The sequence below is a fragment of the Nipponia nippon genome, unplaced genomic scaffold, assembly GCF_047370975.1.
Source record: "Nipponia nippon isolate SJK-2023a ecotype South Korea unplaced genomic scaffold, ASM4737097v1 scaffold_3, whole genome shotgun sequence".
In the NCBI taxonomy this organism is placed as follows: Eukaryota; Metazoa; Chordata; class Aves; order Pelecaniformes; family Threskiornithidae; genus Nipponia; species Nipponia nippon.
Genome location: NW_028262347.1, coordinates 111738139 through 111753035, shown reverse-complemented (window position 1 = coordinate 111753035; position 14897 = coordinate 111738139).

The window sequence follows — 14897 nt, the reverse complement described above, 5'->3', positions numbered from 1 at the left end:
AATATTTTTTGTCCTCTCTCGCTCAATTTTGTTGAGCTTAGAGCTGCTCCCTTGGCTTTTCTAATGCCCAGGCTGAGCTCTGCCCTCCCTGCCTGTGTTCTCCCCACTGCCCTGCCCAAAATGGGATTTCCCCCGAGCAGAGGAGCGCTGGCAGCAGTCCCTGCCAGCCTGGAGTTTCACACCTTCCACCGTGTGAGTGGCAGGTGCTCTGAATGGGTCCTCACAGACAACCCTGCTGTCCTTGTCCCATGAAGACCTTTGATCAGTGTTGGGGAGAAAAGGGCTGTTTTGGAGGTTAGGTGAGCTTGCAGGGGGGCAGCAGGAGCCGGGCTGCATTTCTATCCCCCCAGCCATAGCTGGGCCAGCTGAGGAGTGGTTTCTCCAGATGTTCAGGGTGACACTGAGATTGCTGACTAATGTACAAAATGGGAAGAAAAGCTGGGAAGAGTCAGAAACTGGGTTTGGTAGGAAGGAGGGCAGGGGAATGCACAGCAAACCTGCTGGAGCGCATCATTTCCCGCAGTGAGGGGAAAGCCGTTGGATAAATCCCAGGTAAGCCCTGTTTGGTACAGTCCTCAGTTCTGGTGGGATGGCTGGGGAGGCAGAGCACTGAGCTATGCGCATGTCTGCCCCAAGCCACGCTCCTCTGGGAAGACACTTGCTGGATGAGCTGCTTCATTTACCTGTTGTGCTGGAGGTGCTGGGAATTTCCCAGGCAACTGAGCTCTGTCACTGAAGCAGCTAATTTCTCCTCACAGGTGTACTTGGCTGCTTCAGGTAAGGGTAAAGTGAAGTGTCACATGCAAGTCATCAGAGCTGTCTGGGGACCAAGGGGGACAGTGACAGCTCAGCCATAACCAATCTGTATTTCTTGGAGAGAAAAAAAGACCATCACAGACAACAAGAGGTGCAAGAGAAAAGGCTCAGCAATTAAAGAATCAGGTTGTTCATGGCATAAATCTCATGTTAACAGGCTACAGAGATGGTCTCAGCAGGACATCTCCAATCTCAGCCGCTGGTATGAGGGAAGAGATGGGTACTACCAAGTGGGGAAGCAGGAGGATGAGCGAGCATGTCTACAGCATGCCTTCACTCAGCCACAGCCCTCATCAGGCCACAGGGTGATGGAGCTGAGCTAAGCTCCAGCAGCAGCAGGACAAACTCCTCCGTGGGATGCTGACACAAAGGCCACTGGCTCTGTTTGGTGCTCCACTGGCTGCAGCTGCCCATGAGAGACTCCTTGTATGCCTGCAAAAGGAGCCCAGGGAACACTACCCTGGCAGTAGGATCAAGTCACTCCACCAAAGCAGGCATCCACATTGCCAAAAAAGGTCCAGGGCTGCAGTCGAGAAAGTCTGGGCTACTCAGCGCTGCCAGGCTTTGGTTTGCAGGTCTCCTTTCCTGGGACCATGCAGTTTGGAGCTTGGCATTGCTGGGTCTCCAGGTGGGGGTAGTAATCCAGAAATGGAGCTAGGAATATGAAATGTTTTGGTGACTTATTTGGATGAGAGTTATTTGTGTGTTGTGACCAGAACAGATCCTTCTAACCATTCATCTGACCTGCTGGATCTCCCAGACACAACATTTTTGCCCCTTAGTTTGTATTTCAGACCACTCTTTCCTCTTGACTTGTAGCAAGTCTTCCAGAGGGACATCCACGTTTGATTAAAGGGCCCCTATGATGGAGAACCTGCCCTCCCATCCCAGCCCTACAAAGCTTTGCTCATGTTAAAAGTTGCAGCTTTAACCCCAAATTGCTTTGTGTCAAATCCTGAACTCATTGAGCTTTTCGTGTGTCTTCAAGATTAAAGAAGCAGCTTCCAGTGGAAGTAGGTTTTGTTCCCATGTAGCTTAAATCTTTTCTGGAGGAAGAAATCAGATCAATTCTCACATCCTTTGTGCCCACGATAGCTGTGATTGCAAACAGCTGCAGTCCCTGTCCTGACATAAAGCCACAAAGAAGCGCTATTGCTCTCCATTGACCTTCCATCTCTTTACAAAATCAGAGTAAACCACTTCAGTAGCTTGCAAATTGTCTTTCCTGCTCTTGGCCTGTTGCCTGCATCACCCCACGCTCTGATGGGCCCATGTCCTTGCCCAGTGCCCTTGGGTGGTTATGAGGGAGCTGAAAGGTGTGGGTTTCCCAGGGGGAAGGAGCCTCAGCTCCTTTGCGATAGTCTATTGCTGGGGTTATTCACTGATAATGGACTAACAAACGGAGCTGAATTCCTCCTAGATGATCTCATGCAAATACCCTAATGCTGAAACTGGCAACAGTGTGGAGGTTTTTTGGGAACTGCTGGTGACAGCACCATGGGTTCATGTCTGTGGCAGTACAATGATGGAAATATAAGTATAATGGGCCCGTTGTGACATTTGTACTGGAATGAGGCACCCCTGAAATGCATCAGTGCAGACCGGTTGCTGTTGGAAAATGTGTTACCAGCCTGGGTCCATCCAGTCCTTTTCCCTCCCTCGTAATCCCATTTCCTGGGTGGTTGTTCACTCACCTATTTCACAATTAAAGATTAATTACGGGCTCTGCCTCGGACTTCTCACCAAGGGACACGGTGCTGCGTCACCCAGCCATCCCCCTGTCACCCGCAGTGGTGAGATGTGGGGCTGAAGGATGGGCCCGTCCCGTGGAAGTGCTGAGCTCTGATGCCAGGTTGGAAATGATTCATTTTAATGGTCTAAGGTGGGTTGTCTGAACCTGTCAGCCTGGACCAGCTCTGCATGGACACAAGCACCTGAACGCCTTCAAGTAGTGCCACAAATTGGACATGGCATGAAACCTGGCCTCGATTTTCCCCTGGAGATGGGCTTTTGGTCATTCCAGCATCCTGCTCAGGAGTTCTTCTTGAGGCCCCGCTGACGTCTGCCTGAACGGGGTAAGTGGCCATGTGGATCTGAGCCCCCTTTGCCCATCTCCTGGCTGGAGGGAGGGAATGCTGTGGGATTTACAGGTGGGGAAGCCATACCTGGGCTGCAGCAATCCTGGGCAGGTTAAGCAATATGTCCATTTATAGCAGAAAAATGCCCTTGTCCCCCCACCTACACGGTGGTTTGCGAGCTGTTTGTCATGCTGGCTTCCCAGGGCAATGCCGCCACAGCTTTCCAGGAGATCAGGTGGTGAGAGGCTGGTGGTAACAGCCTAGGTTGTCCCCATGCTCCAACCTCAGGGATGCCCTGGCAGGGAGGGTCTGACCCTGTCCCCAGAGCGCCCGCCCTGTCCCCTGCTCCTTCCCTGCCCTGTTGCAGCACCTCCTCTCAGCAAAACCCCGGGCAGGGGGGGGCTTGGTGACATCTCTTTATTTTGCAGACAGCACACAGGGATCAGGTAACTAATTTGGGAAATGACTCTGGCCATCAGTTCCCTGAGTGATTTGGGGGGAGCGGCTTTGAATGATCAGCCGAGCCTCACACACGCTCCCTGCCGTTCACTTGGGCTTGAATTACCCTTTTATTTTACTTCCTCCTTGTTCTCATTGCCACACCACTCAAACTAAAATTATTCGCCTACAACCGCAAACGCAGGGATATATCACCGGGAGTGCTGTAGGGCTGTCGCCATATATAATGCTCTGAGCTCAATATTTATAGAGCTACATACGGCACAAATCATATCCAGAAAGCCCGTCGAGCTGGAGAGCTAGGTATAAACTCCAGAAATATCGCAAGCCATAGCTCACAAGAGACTGCCCGGCAGACCCGCCGGCCATACATCACGCTGTAATGCCATCCGAGTCCGCGCTCGGTGCTGGAGTGGATCAGAGGTCACTGCCAAGCTTTTCTTCCATAAATCCTGGGTGCTGGCTCTCAGCAAGGTTAGGGGCTGGGATAGCCCTGCTCTGAGTGTTCCTTCCCCCTGCTTGCTGCCACCGACACGGAGTTGTCCCGGCACCGTGTCTGGGTATTTATCTTTGGGGTCTTTTCCTCCCTTCTCCCTCTGCTACAGGAACCAGGGGGGAAAGGGAGGAGAGACGTAATGGATCTCTCGGCTCAACTGTACAAGCTATGGGGAGCAGACAGCTTGTCTGAAATGTCCTTTTGCTGGAATTTGGGGGGGTCTATTACCCCTCTTCTCACCCCTTTGGGTCATGTTCTCCCTCAGCCCCCTGCCCTGTGCAGGAACATGAATTTTTCTCCAAATGCCCTATTGAACCCCATGTGGTTAAGGGCACCCTGGAGCCTGCCTGCCCATGTAGCAAAGGCATAAGCATCAGTCCCAAGAAAGTCCAGGTCCCTCTGCCACAGCTTTCTCTCCTTTTTCTTTCCTCTTTTCCCCCTTTCCAAAGTTTCCCCTTGGCTTGGGTGGAGCTGATGCCTCCCTGCGGATGGGGAACAGTTCCTGACCAGGGCAGGCCCTGTTGCTCTTCAGGGCTATTCTATTGCTTTTAAAGTCAATCCTTAAGAGCAAAGCACAAGTGAGATGAGTGCTCTGCAGATGATGACTAATTTCAGGCCCCTGTCAGCTGAAGGAGGGCACCCGGTGTAGCCACAGATTGGCAGAAATGGGTCTAGAAAGTGTCTGAAGTTAGATAAATTAGGGGCTGTGGATGACAGCCGGACCCATGTCACAGAGAAGCGTTTGGGCTGTGTAAGCATCCCCACTTCTGCTTGTGCATTGCCCAGCTGACTTCTGCAGGTACTTTCTGTCTCATTTAAACTTGTCCTCAAAGCCACTGAGTTAGCACCTACGCAGCCAGCTCCAAACCAGCCCTAGAGAAACCAGCAGTGACAGAAGTATTTTAATTTCTGCTGTTGGCAGCCATTAGCGAACACAGCCTGCTCCCTCGACGTGTGGGGACATCCCAGCCTGCATCCACACCATGAGCCCTGCTCATCCCACCCCTGGCAGCCCCTACCCAGAGGTGCTGGTGGTCCAAACCATACCGCAGCAGATGGAGAAGATCCAGGAGAGGAGAACCGATGCAAAGAGCTGGTAAAGCCTCTCTGAAGCAGGGAAGCAGTGACGTGGTGCTTTCTGGGCAAATAATCCCTGTGGTTTTGTCTAAGAAATCACCATCCAGACAGTCACTTGTGTTTCTAAGCTGAGTATGATGGACTTGAGCTAACCAGTCTCTGGCTCTCCCCTCTCCCCCAGCAGCATGGCAGGCAGACTCTGACATTAAACAAAATAAAATCCAACCCTTAGCATTAAGTAAAACTCCCAGCATGATGGGTTTGTGGCTTGCAGCAACAACTCAGCAGGGGCGTGTTAAAGCCGGTCTCCAGCGAGTGGAAGAATGAAGCTTTGCAAAACCCTGACGAGGCAAAGCTCCTAAAATAACAATTGAATTAAACTTAATTCATTTTCATTTAATACCCTAATAGTGCCTTTAGCAAATGAAGCTATTATTATTTTGAGGAGGAAAATGGGGAGGTGCAGTCTGGATGCAACTCACATCTCCTTAGTGAAAGAAAGAAAACTTTGGTGGAAATAAAAAGAGCCATGGGAAGAAATGCAGACGGTTCAGATTTTCCATTTGGGAAGAAACACCCCAAACCCAGCCAGTCTCATGTTCTTCAAGATGTGCCCCAGACTCCAGAGTGTGCAAAACCTTATCTTTTTTTCCAGGTGCCAGGGGTTTGCTGGGTTTGCCAGGGTTAGACACATGGTTACATCCAGCATCCATGGCCGGTTGGCTGAGCCCTTCCTACCCTCCTCTTCTCCTGCAGCTTCTTGTGCATCTCCAAGGCATTTGAACCCCAGATGCCCACTGCTCGCTCCCACCCTCACAGGCCCGATGTGCAGGGTTTGAAGCACTGTGCTCACTTTTGTTTCCATGGATGACACATTGGTGTCAGCCCTTCTCTTGGGAAAGCTGAGCTAAACCCCGTGCCGCTGGCCCTGACTCAGCGGGGCACGCAAGCACAAGCTCGGGGCAGTGCGACACCGCGGCTGCCCAGGACACTCATCCCACCTGGGACAGCCTCCCACCACAGGCTCTCAGATAGGCACGGCCAGGTCCTTATTTCCAGCTATGCCTCCTGTTTGCTGGCACCCACCCTCACTTCTGCTGGGGGTGAGATTCAGCAAGCCCCTTGCTGCCTAGATTTTCTTTCTCTGTTGGGACTGCAGATCAGCACGCTGGTAAGGGCATCCCACAGCTCTTCCCCTCTGCCCCGCCAGCAAAGAGGGACTATCTCATGGTCCCACACTCCAGAGAGGGATGGTCAACCAATGCAAGTAGCAAATGGACCCAAGGAGCCATGCCAACCCTGTCCCTCAAACTTTCCTGCTCTGAGCCTCAGGCTCTGCAAACCAGAGGGAGCAAAGGCAGCTCCGAAATGGCCATGCAGGCACTGAACTACACTTCCCAGTAGGCCACAGAGAAAGGGCAGCACTCCCCTCTTGGTATTAAAAAGCCTCTCTTTGACTTGCTCATGCTCGATGGGGATGGGGACAGCTGGGGGATTTCAGGGCTAGAGGCAGCCGTTGCTCATCGCTGCGTAAGCAACAGCAGGCATTAGAGCAAAATTAATTTCCTCTCTTAATGCAGCTCTCCTCTGTCACTACTGGCTTTACAATCTTCCTCCCAGAGCTCTAGAAAATAGCCCAGACAGGCTTTGCAAGGTCGCCTCACCCTCTGTCTTGCTTGGAGGCAGGCTCTGCTCCAGCTAATCCTCTCCTGACAGACCTTTTTGTCTCTCTTACTCTTAGAAACCTTTCTCCACCTGCCCTAGTTAGGACAGGCGGCAGCTTAGCTTTAAGAAAAAGGAGAAGAAACATTCTCATTAAGACACAGCTTTTCAAAACTCTCTGCTCTTCCCATCAATTAGAACTGGCTTATTTTAGGGTTATTCTACCAAAACCGAATGAGAAGGTCCCTGGGACAGCGAGCACCCATCCTTCCTGGTTGCAGCCCCTCTGCTGCCAACAGATGCTGCTGCTTCTTTCTCTTGCTGCCAGGCAGGGAGGAAGGATATTTAGAGCCCGTGTCTGCAGCAGGGACAAGAGGCAGGCAAGAAATAACTTCACCAGGACATTTTCCCATAAGCTGAAGAGTTAGCACATACCCATCTAGCTATTCCTCTGCACATTGCTGCTGCTAGCAAGCCACACCTCTCTGCCCGATAGACTTTCAGAACTATTCCAACTCTGCTTTCAAAGGCAAGGATTAATGGGAAAACAATTAGCAGACCTGTGAAGTACTCCATCAAAATCAGACCGTCAGAGTTTTGTTCTTTTAATTCTTTGCAGAAGGAGAAGAATATGAGATGCAGGGAGTGAACTTCACCACCTCTGGGGCTGCAATGAGCTATTCGCCTTCTGGATCGCTGTCTAAGAAATGGATTTTCTTGGGCACTGTTCCTTTGAAGGGAGATTCCTGCCCTGGGTGAGAGCCAAGGCTTGGAAAAAACAAAGATCTAGGTAGTCATTTGCCAGAGCTTGTGGATGGACTCCTGCGCCCAGCACGTGCGAAACCCACACTCAGGAGGAAACTGCGTGGAAACCCCTCTGCACGTTGTGCGGCAGCAGGGCTCCCTCTGACTGAGTCCTGGGGGCTCTCAGGACCATCATCAAGAGGACCTCGCAAGGACCCTCTGCCGAGACATCAGGCACTTTTCAGGGAGCATCGCTGAGCTCTCGTGCCTTGCTTCGGGGATGCCAGCTAAGAGAGGAGCAAGGCACAGCCTACACTATGCACACAGGCTCCAGCTGTGTTTGCAGGTAGCAGAATACCTGCCCCATTTCCCTTGCCCAAAGTTTTCCTGTCCAACCCCTTTCTTTCCAGCCTCTTCCCTGGAAAATAATCCTCATCCTCCCTGCTGTAAAGGGGAGCTTAGAGAAGGCACCAAAATGAAGGGCTGCAACACAGCAGAATGGAGAGCAGGAGGGGCAGGGAAGCTTTCCCCAGGGAGTCCTCCTTCACCACTCCTTCAACTTTCTTATCACCAAACCCATAGCAAAAAGGTTTTGAGGTGGAGACCTGTCACCACTCCAAAGTGAGGTGCTTCAGAGCCAAGCCCTGGCTGCCTCACTCCAGACATTGGTTACATGGAGTGGGTGGTACTGGTGGCAGCCCCAATTTAGCTGTTAATTATTATTTCTTCTCACTTTGGGGTGATCCTATCTGTGTCTTTACGTCCAGCAGCACTAACTATCCTCGTGCTTTCCCTTGAAATGTTCATGGATCAAATGGGGCAAATTCCCTTCCCCCTTGGCCATGGTTTCTGCACCCTGGGTTGGGCAAGGCACAAGGAATGAAGGCAGAAGTTGTTTTGCAACCTTGCTCATCGGTATTGCGGCTGATTCCCCCTGCAGGGCAAAGAAAGAGAGAAGGAAGTGAGAGAAATTAAAGCTATTAATACCAAACAATTAAGGGCTATGGTTGAATTAGGTGAAGAACAAATGGGACTGTTTGGGAAAAGCATTAGTGGATCATAAAATAACATGATTTTAAGAAATGAGAAATAGCAGCTGATTACAGGCTGTGTGACACTGGCTTTACATTGCTGCTTGTTCTGATGGGCTTGGAAGTTGCTTGGCTGCTCCAGTTTATTTTGCTGTGCTAGAAAGCACTGGTGGATGAGGGGGATACAGGAGCAGCAGCCAGGGGTTTGTTTGCATCGTCATTGAATCATAGTGTAATTCAGGTTGGAAGTGACCTCAAGGAGTCTCCGCTCCAGCCCTCTCTCCGAGCAGGGCTCATGGCTGCTGGGTCAGGTTACTCAGTTCAGTCAACCTTTGAATGTCTCCAAGGATGGAGACCCCAAAGTCTGCTCCTTAGTCCAGTATGTGACTGCCCTTCATGTGGAAAGTTTCTTTTCCTAATATTTAGTTGGAGTTTTCCTTGATGCACCTCGTGTCCATTGCTCCTTGTGTCCATTGCCCCTTGTGTCCATTGCCCTTCAGCCTTTCCCTGTACTCCAAGAAGAGTCTGACTCCATCTTCTCTAACACCCCCCCAAGCATCCCTGGCATGGATGAGGGTCTGTGCAAGGGGATGTGCAAGCACAGGACGCCTGGGGGAGCTGCCAGCGTGAGCATAAAGGAATGTGACTTGTGATAACCCTGCGCTCAAGGCTTAAATACTTCCACAAAAAAAATGCTGCAGATCATGATATTTTCCTTCAAATAATTATTTTTCTGAAACTCCCTCACTGGAAGTAAAGTGGCCATAATATTCATTTGTGTGATTCAGAGGCAGGGCCAACACCTGGGGGTGTAACTGGTACCCACGTAACTGAGAGCAGAAAATAACCTGGGGACAGCGTGTCTGCCCATCAGCTGTATGGTCAGCGCATAGGTTGCTGGCAGCTCTGCCACCCTCAGAGCAGGGTGCAGAGGATCCCCTGACCGGTGAAGGAGGGGAAATTGATGGTTTGGCTGACACCAAACACTGGCGGTTTGGGTGCTTTGCTGCATTTTAGAATGGTATACAGAGAAACGTGTTAAAGTCTGGGACGTGCTTGTGTCCCCAACTCTGTGGATGGGACAGTCGTGCAGTGGCATCACTGGCATCGATAGCTGAGAGCAGTGCTGCTACCCAGCAAGCGTGCCCTGCTACTGCTGGGAGAGCAGGGAGCTCATCGGCCAATGTCATCATGCAGCGATGTGATGGGTCGAGAGCTGCTCCAAGTGCCCTAAAAAGCCCTTGCTGCCTGTGGAAATGCAGACTGGCAGTACCAAAGGAAGGCAAAGACATTTGGGAAGGCAGCTTTGTGCCGGGGGCCAGGCAGGGCAGTGGGTTCATCACAGTTCTGCGCGTGGCTATAACTGCATGGAAGTATAAAGCAGCTCCTAATACTTAAGCAGCTGACAGGTTTGGGACAGGGCATAGGCGGGGGAGTCACAGGGCTCGTTCCAGGTGTGAAGTCCTGTCAGCTGGCACGCAGTGACCCAGGGACCCTGCAGCCCTGCCGGCTCTGGGGGTGAAGCAGGAGGCAGGGGAGTTTCTGCTAGAGGTGACCCCAGTTGCAAAGGAGCTGTGTGCACGCACCAGGGAGTGCTCCAAAGTTCAGCAGCGGGATTTGAAACATCCAGGGACTGAATTTCCTGTACTTGTCACATCACTAATCATGTTTTGTCTGAAATTCAATGAGACATTTAAATTTGGGGGGGACGGGGACTGTGGCACGTGCATGATGTGCATACAGGACCACCTAGAAGGAGCTGCCTGTTGCTTCCCTGCTGCCCCGCTGTTTCCCAGCGTGGTCAGGTTGTGTCTAACCCTGTGCCTGGCTTTGACCTTCCCTCCTGCCCCTGAGATCTGTGGCGCTGGTGGCACTTTGTTTTTAGCGGTAATCCTTTTGGAAATCACTGTGAACCAGGGGGTGGGTTTCACCCTTCAGCCTGCGTTACTGGGGTAGCATCCTGCTTCCTCAGCTCCTGGTACGGGGAATGGGGAGCAATATGCTTCTTCACGTGGTGTCTGCCATTAGTAGTGTCACAAGTCCTGGGAAAACACTACTTGATTTCTCTGTGGGACACGAAGCGGCTGCTAACCTAGCAGAAGAAGGGATGCTACGGGGTGTTTTGCTCACAAGACCTTTCTGCTTTTTGGCTTTTTACCTTTAGAAAGGGGTTTTCCCTTCTTAAAAACGCCTGGCAGGAGGCAGCCGGCCCTGCTCTGTCCCACAAGGTGGGGTGGGCAGCCGTGTTTGGGGGGCCGGGGGCGGCGGAGGCGGCGCAGCCTGCAGAGGTCCCCCTCGCCTAAGCTTTGAGAGCCGGGCAGAGCGGCAGCGCCGAGCCGGCACCGCCGCGACGGGGAAGGGGGGGCGGCACCGGGGGCGGGGGGGGAGGAATCCCCTCGCATCCCCCTGTCCCACCTCCCTCCTCCACTGTCCGGAGCAAAGCGACCTTGGGATGCCCACGGGTTTGTCGTAGGGATGTGGGGATGTGAGCCTGAGAAGCCGTGGCTTTGAAGCAGGGTACCGGTAAGGCAGGAAAATTAGCAGCCTGGGCTAATCAATGCTGTAACGAGGGGGGCAGCCTGAATTTGGGGTCTTGGCGGCTCGGCCTGCCCTGCCGAGGAGGCACCTGGAGCAGGAGGTGGCCAAGGGCTGGTGCAAGACAGCGACGCTTTGGGTCGTGCCAAGAGCAGAGGCCAAGACTTAACAGAAGCTGAGGGGAGAGCGAGTGGGACGGGACAGCCCATTCCTCTTCCCCAGCTGCTCGTGGGTCCAGTTTTTGCCCTGGTCTCTGTGGTGGATTTGGAGGTCTCCAGCTTGTGCCCATGTCAGTACTGTGGCTGCTCCGTCTTTGGCAGTGCACAGGAATCTGGGGAGAAATTACTGGCCCCAGCTACATTAAAAGGTAGTATCTGCTGGGGACACTCCAGAGAAAAAAAAAAAGGGGGAGGGGTATTCCTTCCCATGCCCTGTGGCAGCTAAAATCAGGGGTACCACAAGCAGCTGGAAGGAGCCCGCCATGCCTGGCCAAGGCTGTACCCCCCCAGGGTCACGCTTCAGCCCCACTGCAAAGCCAGGCCGGGGCAAGGCAGGGCTGTGCAGGGTGCCCCGGGCTCCGCTCATGCCCTGCATCCCTGCCACAGCTTTTCTGTTCACGCTCACAGGCTTCCCCTCGCTCTCAGGGCACGGGCGATACCAACCTTGCCCTGACTGGCCACCGGAGCACTTGGGTTTGGTGGTCAGGGTTTGGGGATGGGGACAGTGCTGTGCACTCTTCTAATTCCCTGCTTTAAAATAAAAACCAAACAGGGGACAAGATGATCCATCCACCCATGTGTCAGTACCTACGATTTTTACTGTGAGCTAGGGCATGAGCTGCCAACGCCAGCAAACTCCGCCTGAGTTCCCTCCCGAGGGAAAGGAGAACAGAACCAGCTAATAGTGTAAAGAGAGGAAAACCCTGTGAACCTGTCCGCCGAGGGAATCGGCACGGGCTCGAAGTTTCTGCGGTGACTTGCCCCACGCTGTCCTGTTCTCGCCGCTCTGTTCTCCGAGCACAGTGTGAGTCCCTTCCAAGGGGAAAGTTATTTCCATAATAAATGGAGGGGCGGGAGGGGCTGAGAGGAATATTGGCTTTGTCAGGAAAGGACAGATCAGAAGTGATTTATTTGGATGAATTCGACATCTTGGAAAACTCCAGTCCGGTTGTAATAATAATGTTTTTGAAGGTAAGGAGCATTTGTGCAACAAGCTGGTCCTGGTTCAGCATGGCCTGGGCATTGCTTTGGGCTATGAACCCGTCACACACCCTCTGCGTCTGCCTGAGTGCCCCAAACGTGTTTCCAACAGCAGGTTAGTGGGTCTGTAAGAAAAGAGAAGTGGGACTGGTGTTGGGGAGGGTGGGCTTGCTCTGGGTGGTGTGGAGGGGGCAGCTGAGTCCCTGGCAGGGGGTGCGTTTGCAGATTGCGACACCGTTCAGAGCACTTGTAATCCTGGGGCTTACGGCCCCGGTGCAGCGAGACCTTCGCTTTGCCGTGTGCTGCCCTGCCTGCTCCCCTTCCCAGGCCGGGCACCAGGAGGGGTACGTGGGGGGTCCCAGCCAGCTGGGGCAAGCACGGGCCCTGGGGGGCACTGCGGGATGGGGCAGCCACTCACCTGGGCCAGGAGAGGGGGGCACAGAGACTCCCCTGGTTTGCAGGCTGCTGGGACCGACTGCGCTCTCTCACGGGGAGGTTTGCTCTGGATTTAGGGGGAGGTGGAGGTCTGGGGGGGCTGTGGAGCAGCAGCCCATCTCCCCAGAGCAGCAGCCCATCTCCCCAGCAGTCGGGACACCTCGGAGTGGGAGGATTTCACTGCAGCCTCGGAGGTTGCCTGCATCCCTCTGAGGGACCCCCATCAAGCCGGGGGAAGCCCCCCCTCCATCTACGGCCCTGCTGAACCCGGGGAGGGTCTGGGGGGGGCCCGGGGAGCGGAGAGGGACCCGGCACCGCACTCCCCCGCCCGCGGGACTGCGCTGCTGCGTGGCGGGGGCCCACGCGTGAACTTCGGCCTCCCCCTCCCTCCCTTCCTCGCCGTGGCCGCTCGGTTCCCCCAGCCCCACCCGTGTTTCTGCCTGCGGAGCCGTCCTCGGAGCGGGGGGGGGGGCGGTGGGGGAGCGCTGCCTTGTTCGGGAAATGGGAGACAGGGGTTGGGAAGGAGGGAGAAAGGCTTTTGCCAGAGGAAATCGATATCCCGTGAAAAGTAATTATTGAAGCATAAATTTATCATAAGGGTGATCACCAATAAAACATCTCTTGGCGACATTTTAATTTAAAATCAAATTCGAAAAAGCCCCCCTCCCCCTTCCAAAAAAAAAATCCTTAACAAGCAGAAAAATAACTGCAGCCCCTGGAACACTTCATTATACGTTCAAAGAGAGCTCCATCATCTTCGCACCGACGCCGGGCTCTGCTCTTCTGATGGATCCAATGCAGCTGATTTATGGAAATGACTTGCAAATCCATAAATGTAGTTTGCAGTGACAGCCGTGCATATCACTAGTAATTCCTTTAAAGTATGCAAAGAAAAATGATTCATATCTGGTTGGACCCTGCCTTTTCCAAGGGTCGCCACTCTTGAGTCTTGATGTGTTTGTCTGTATTGGTTTCCCTCTTGATTTTTTTTTTTTTTAACTCGGTGATGGATGAGGCTGAGATCTTAGAGCTGAAACCCGGGACCCCGAGACCGCCGGTGAGGGAAGGGTTAAGCCAGTGGGAAGGTGGTTTTGCCCCCCGTCCCCGGGGACACGCGTAGGTCGGACGCGACACACATTGCCGCGCTCGGTGTCGTGTCCCCCGCGCTTTTCTCTGCAACCCCCCGGGTTTCAGCCCCGGGTCCCGAAAGCTTAATTGTGATAATTAATTAGCTCTCTGTGGGGGATCGCTGGGCGACTCCGGGGCGGGTGGAGGGGGACCAGGGAGGTGCAGCCCGGAGGGAAGGGTGCCCGTGCCTCAGTTTCCCCACCTGCAAGCGGGGCAGCGCCCCGGGCGTGGCGGGGGCGGGCGGGGGGAGCCGGCCCACGCTCCGGGGGCTTCTCCCGTTCCCCCCCGGGGCTCCCGGCTCTCTCCTCCTTGCAGCACCCCAGCACACGGGGCTGGGCCCGCACCCCCCGGGCAGGGGCAAGCCTTCCCCAGGGAGGGGGGCAAGGACGGAGCAAAATTAGCGGGTCTCGGAATTTCTTCACTCTTTTTCGCAGTTGTCCCAGGCACCCCCACCCCCCCTTTGCCTCCCCAAAGATCATCCTCCAGCGGTATCTCTGCTAATGCATTTATTAGGCTTCATGATGCAATAACCAGAAGCAGCCAGAAAATGTAGCATATTTCCACATTATCATCCAATTTCCCTTCCTGGGTATTTAGTTCAACTCTTTAACACCAGCCACATAATTAGAATTTGGATTTCCATTAATTTTCCTTGGGCCTGCAACCATTTTAAGATCACACTGGTAATTAACGTGATACATCACTAATTTCACCAAGCACAATCTAAGTAGGCGCTCCCCCTCCCTCCCGGCGGGCGGGGGGCGGGGGGGGGGGCTCCAGGGGTCGGGGGGGCCCGGCCCCCGGCCGGGGGGAGCGGGGTGGCTCTGCCTCCGCCCCGGCCCCGCCGAGGCGGGGGGGTCGTGCTGCAGCCCGGCCCCGCCGCATCCTCCACGTTTGCTAGGGAAAATCCACTTTTCTTTCCAGTAAATTTAACAATTAAAAATATTTATCGGTAGCAGATTTACGTTGTTGTGTCTCCAGTCTTGGGGCATATTGGTAGACTATTAAGACTAATTAGCATCCTTTCTGCATGCAGATTTACTAAGCTGATTGCGGTATAACTCATCCCTAAAAGCCCCTATCCCTTCACATTTGCAGAGTGTAGCTGAAGGCAAGGCCCTTTCGTCTCTCTCCGAGCTTGCAAGCAGCTCACGTTAGCCGGGCCTTTTGCTAAGTAAACTTTAAAAATGTGAAGCAATAACAATTTGAGTTAGAAGCTTGCAAAGTACTAAAAAGG